Raw genomic sequence first — 5,989 nt, 5'->3', positions numbered from 1 at the left:
TTTCGACTTACCTGTCCCCGCCAACCCGTTCACCTGCTGCTAACTACAACAAGAGGTTGTACCGGTTCGAGAAAAAACCGAATTTGATCACTTGTGGGTTCTTGCACTGGTTGCCCAAAATTTCGAGCGTGAAAAAGGAAGGGGTAGTTTTTTCGGTTCGTGGTGAACTTGATTGTGATCAATAGCAATATTGCATTACCGTAGCCCTTCCAATTAACGAAAATAAACGAAGGTTTCATCCGATTATTCGCACCTGCTGTAGGTTGACAAGCAACGTGAGGAAATCCGCGGTGGTTGGAGGGGCCTACGTGGTGTCCTCTCAAGATTGGCATTTTGCCTTCGGGTATGCACCCGCAGCCTACATACCAATACTTGCACACCTTTTTTACATCATTATTTGCCACCTGTTCTCAAATAGTTGTACGACTCTCATTCAGAAATATTAGATCTAAGGAAATCGAATGGGGGTACCATTATGCTTGGCGCCGATTAACCCCACATACAAATTTCACACTATCATTATGAAACGGTACCGAGTTGAACGATAATTGCAGTTTTAAGATTTGCTGATTTACAGTAATCTTCCTGCATTGGCTTTTCGTTACACTTCACCGATTATATTATTTTCATTCTCGCATACAATTTGCAAGGCAAACGATTTGAGTATAAATTTAAGCGAAAGTTCCCATTGAATCTTATTCCATAAGATTTACACACTGTCTCGCCTAATCTTTAGCCAAGGGATAGACTTCACTATTCGACTGCAATACCCTTATTACTCGGGATTATTTACCTCACGGATTACTGGGACTATACTATTAATAAATATTCGGATCATTCCTGCGCGTATACAGAGTTTAAAATGGCCCTTTCCTCTTACAAATTTCGCAGGGAGTTTTAACGTAAAGTAGGTACAAGAACATTATCCAAGATAACTTTATCTTTTTCTTTATACAGGGTGTCCCTAAAAGGTCTGTACAACGCGCTACCAGGGGTTCTTGGTATCAAAATAGGACGATTTAACCCTACTTACCTCTATCCCAAAGTGCTTCGTTAAGGCGCTATTTGCCGCCAAAGATCCAAAAAACAAATCGTTATTTTTATTTTATCGGAAAATGGTTTTGCCGATTAAAATGAAAGTCGGGATGTGAATGTCTAATGTAAAAAGGGTCTTTGTGTTGTGATATATCATCGTTTTGATTGTAGTTGCTATGTAGGTGGTAAAATACTGACCATCCACATCTGAAGAGGTCTAAAACTTTTTAACTACTATTTTGACGGTTCTGAATTTTTAGACACTGATAGTTTACTTGCAAGCATTTTTTGTCTCTTGATGAATATCGCTATCTGTGATGGTTTACGAAAAAAAAAAATTTAGGCATGATGAATGGCATGCACCATACATGCGATTGTTCCTCAAAAACCATAAGTGCAAGCAAGAAGTAGGCTATGAAACCGTAGTGCAAGCAAGTAATGTAGAATAAACGAACACAACAGAGTAAGTCAATGTAATGTATTAATTTAAACGTACTAAATGTTCAAAGGGACCACCATTTTCACGCATACAAAGCATTATACGGCGTAATAAATTAAACTGTGCCCTTTGCAACATTGGTACGTTATTTTTTAAAGTTTTAAGTCTTCAAGCAAAACGTAAATTGTTAAAGTTTAAGAAACAACAAACAAACGTTAAGCCACTCTAAGGTTTAACAGCCATCTTCTGATTTTTTGAGGAACAATCGCATGTATGGTGCATGCGATTCATCATGCCTAAATTTTTTTTTTTTTCGTAAACCATCACAGATAGCGATATTCATCAAGAGACAAAAAATGCTTGCAAGTAAACTGTCTATCAGTGTCTAAAAATTCAGAATTGTCAAAATAGTAGTTAAAAAGTTTTAGACCTCTTCAGATGTGGATGGTCAGTATTTTACCACCTACATAGCAACTACAATCAAAACGATGATATCACAAAGACCCTTTTTACATTAGACATTCACATCCCGACTTTCATTTTAATCGGCAAAACCATTTTCCGATAAAATAAAAATAACCATTTGTTTTTTGAATCTTTGGCGGCAAATAGCGCCTTAACGAAGCACTTTTGGATAGAGGTAAGTAGGCTTAAATCGTCCTATTTTGATACCAAGAACCCCTGGTAGCGCGTTGTACAGACCTTTTAGGGACACCCTGTATATAAAATTCTTCTGTACGTGTGTTTGTGCCTAAACTGCTCCTGAACGGCTGGAGGGGTTATAGTATTATGGTATTAAAAAAAACTTCTGTTTTCGTTGATGTCGCACTCTGCTATTTCGGATGCCTCAACCCACTTGTGTCGTATCGTGCCCGTGTGTTTACATTTTTACATTCTGTACGCTGGATTTTCGTTATCATATATCCCTCACTATTGAGCGTACGAAGTGGCGGGGGAAAATCCAGTATATAGTAAAATTTTGTTAATATTTCTATAATATTAATGATGATTAAATATTTAAATTTATCTTGACAATAATTTTAAATCATTCTTTTTTAAGATAATTTAAAATACTTTTTTAATTTTTATGATAATGCAAAATAATTATTTTTATCTTGTTAATATTTTTTGATTTTATTTTATTTACTTTATTAATTTAATTTAATTTAATTTATTTATTTTCATATCACTATTACCTGCAAATGTGACCATTTGAAATTATCTAAGATAATAATAAATAAAAAAGTTAGTTGAAAATATGAATTGCAAAACTTAAATCGTTAATGTAAATAAAAAAGTATTGAACCAAAAACTGAATCCCTTCGGTACCCCATACACATAGTTGTAGCATTGTTTAAAGTATTTAAACAATAGTTGTACAGTTGCGTATTGATTCGCAAATTATAGTGGCATGATATGATTACGATAGCTTAATTACTTGAATGAAATTATATTTGGAATGTACGCTTAATAACACAATCAATGCTTGAAGTCTTTGAAATTGAAATTGCAAGTTAATAAATATAAGTTTGCTTCAGTTGGTTTCGGCATAGAACTAGAAATTGACATTTTCTGTTAAATCAGTAAGTAGGTACACTTTCTCAAAGAATTCCAAAAACAATTTAATCTAGCTATTGAGAGTGGTTCATAATTAGTTACATTAACTTCGTCTCATATTTTATATGGAGGACATTTTTAGTTCATTTGTGCACAAGGCTGTTATTTTTTTGGACTAAATGAGCACTTACATAAAATGATTATAGGATAGGTTTTGGATATCTTGCGTCACCTATAGCTGCTACTGAGTTTAATCAAATCTCTTAATTACCATTCTTAGGAAACAGATCATTAAACTTATCATGGGAATAAAGTATAAACAGTTTGATATGATAAGTGTACATATTATGCTACTTATCATATCATATATGTAACAAAGTATATTTACAGGACATATATCCGGCGGACGCATTTTGCCGTGGAAACTTTAACTAACTACTTGTTAAGCTGTATTCGTTTCAAGTGATTTAACTAAGTTAAATCAGTTTAAGTGATTTTTTTCGTTTACAATCTTAGACCATAAGTATAGCCATGTACACAGAAAAAAATCGTACTTTAACGACAAATTCATCATGTATTTGACCCGTATTTCTTTAAAAGAAGTAAAGACTAATTTAAAATAATCAAATTAGATTTAAATCAAAAATAATTATTTTGACTCAAATAAATCGATGTAATTGATGTTTCGTCACAAAATATTTGACTTTGATTAACTTTGATTCAAAAATATTATATTTGACTCAAGCAATTTGCTTTGAGGAGTTTCACATAAATATCCATACAATTCGCTTAAACATGTTGTTCATTTGTGTAACATAATAAACCAGTACATGAATTTAACTTTTCCTGTATTTAATATAAAAAACTTGACGTTTTAAGCTAAGTAACTAAATAAATCTCTGGAATGAAATGAATTCATTTCAATTGCATGGGTGCATAAATATTTCCCCCTCGGTTGCTCTTTACACGTTCGAAGTTTTGCGTTGCGACACCGAAAAAATTTCTTGCAAGTGCGTAGATAGTGCGTTTCATCCTGAGTGTTTTGGTTTTGTTTTATATTTTTAAGTTACCTGCCGTTTTTATGTAAGTGTACTTCTGAGAGAATATTTTGTAAGTTCTTATTCCTTTATCATATGTGGAATTTTATATTTTTAAGTTTTTATACTTACCTATATCTATTTCTTGTACATAGGGTACCCGGTAACTATATGGAGAGCCAAAATAAAAGGTTGTATGAAAATAAAGTAAAAATTACGATTTTGGCCCTCTAGATACCAAAAACCCCGTACGTTATGACTGGGTTCTGATTTGTTTCTAAAAAGTTCTGAATAAATGAATTATATTCATATTGCATTTTTATTATGTATTTAATTTTTTATATTGTGGATATTACGGAAATTCCCCTTAACAGCACAATATTTAAATGAAAGAATGATATATTTGCGTCACCAAAATATTATTTAGTCTCAACTGTACGCATGTCGAATAAGAAATATGTAGCTTTTGGGCTAAATATTTAATAATTGCTTCAATTCACAGTATGGGTTGAACAATTTTTAAGTTTTGTTTAGTCAGGCATGATATATTTACCTTAAATATTTTTAAATTTTGATCTAGAATATGGTTTTTAATTCAAACACGTCGATACTTTCAATTTAGGCGCAATGTATTTAAACCAAATAAATTGCGAGGTTAGCAGAAAGAATAGGTTTTTCACTTAAACCAAATTAATTGTTAAATCAATTTGATTTGTGTCTGAGTTAATAAAAATTTGCATCATAGCCTAAATATATTGTCACTTAGACTGAAATACACATGTAGTTGGCCCTATCCAAACATATATGTGCTTCGGTCAACGCAAAATTTGCTTCATTGAAATGATTTGTTTTTTGTGTGTACTATGGTCTAAGATTGTAAAAAAAACAAAGTGCAATCACTTAAACTGATTTAACTTAGTTAAATCACTTGAAACGAATACTGTATCATGTGATCTTCACAAATTCATATTAATATTACTTAATTCATTTTACAGTCCGAGACTTGCTTTTCCATTCTTTTCTTTGTTTTCAAAAACCTTTAACCCCTTAACTGTTAACTTTTTATAATTCCATTGCAACTGAGAATTCTAAGTTGCGAGTTGTTAGTTGTAATTATTCTCAGTTTACAAGACAAAATTAAGCGTTTCAAGTCAGAATTCTGAGCTGTAACTGGGTCTGTCAAATTTATAAACCCCTTTTTATTTAAAAAAAAAATCTTTCAAAGGCAACTCTCTCGTGTCTTGTTTTAGTGAGAGCTCTCTTTTTTACAATGATTCACGTAAGCATCATCGACAAAAATTTGTTATTGCCATCTGTTTCGGATATACTTTATACTTTGTTTATAGTTCCTAAGGGTCGTTCTGACCATCTTGCTTTGGTAGTGTTACATCATTGTAGCTTTGAAAATATCCTACCACTCTGAAACAAACCGCGTACACCGCAAAGTTTACCCCAAACGAGGCGGACTGTACGTGATTGTTAAACGAGTATATCCCTTTCCATGCACGATCCAAATAGACTCAATCTAGACAACGGCTATATCATTGGGCACGTATCACACCTCAGCACTAACTGCTTTCAAGAACATCAATCAGTAATCACCCCTATATACGTTATCCATTAAACCCCTTCGCCCAAAGAAACTAGAAAATATTCACGTGTATGAGTAGGATGTTGCTCGGGACGGTTGCTCCATCCTAAGCGGGAGGTTGTATAACGACACGGTCAACTACTAAGCTGCATAATTTGTTGTCCTGTTGTGTTACATAATTGACATGCCGAATAATTCAGGGCCGGTTGCACAAAGGCAGTTTAAACCTTGTTTAGATTAACGCAATGGATTAAGGCAACTGATTAGTTAATTAGCAATCTTAGATCTTAATCCACTGGTTAATTCCAAGCGAGGTTCAAACTGCATTTG

The sequence above is a fragment of the Photinus pyralis genome, unplaced genomic scaffold (assembly GCF_008802855.1).
Source record: "Photinus pyralis isolate 1611_PpyrPB1 unplaced genomic scaffold, Ppyr1.3 Ppyr1.4_LG1, whole genome shotgun sequence".
NCBI classification, from domain to species: domain Eukaryota; kingdom Metazoa; phylum Arthropoda; class Insecta; order Coleoptera; family Lampyridae; genus Photinus; species Photinus pyralis.
Note: the sequence above shows the minus strand (reverse complement) of the source record.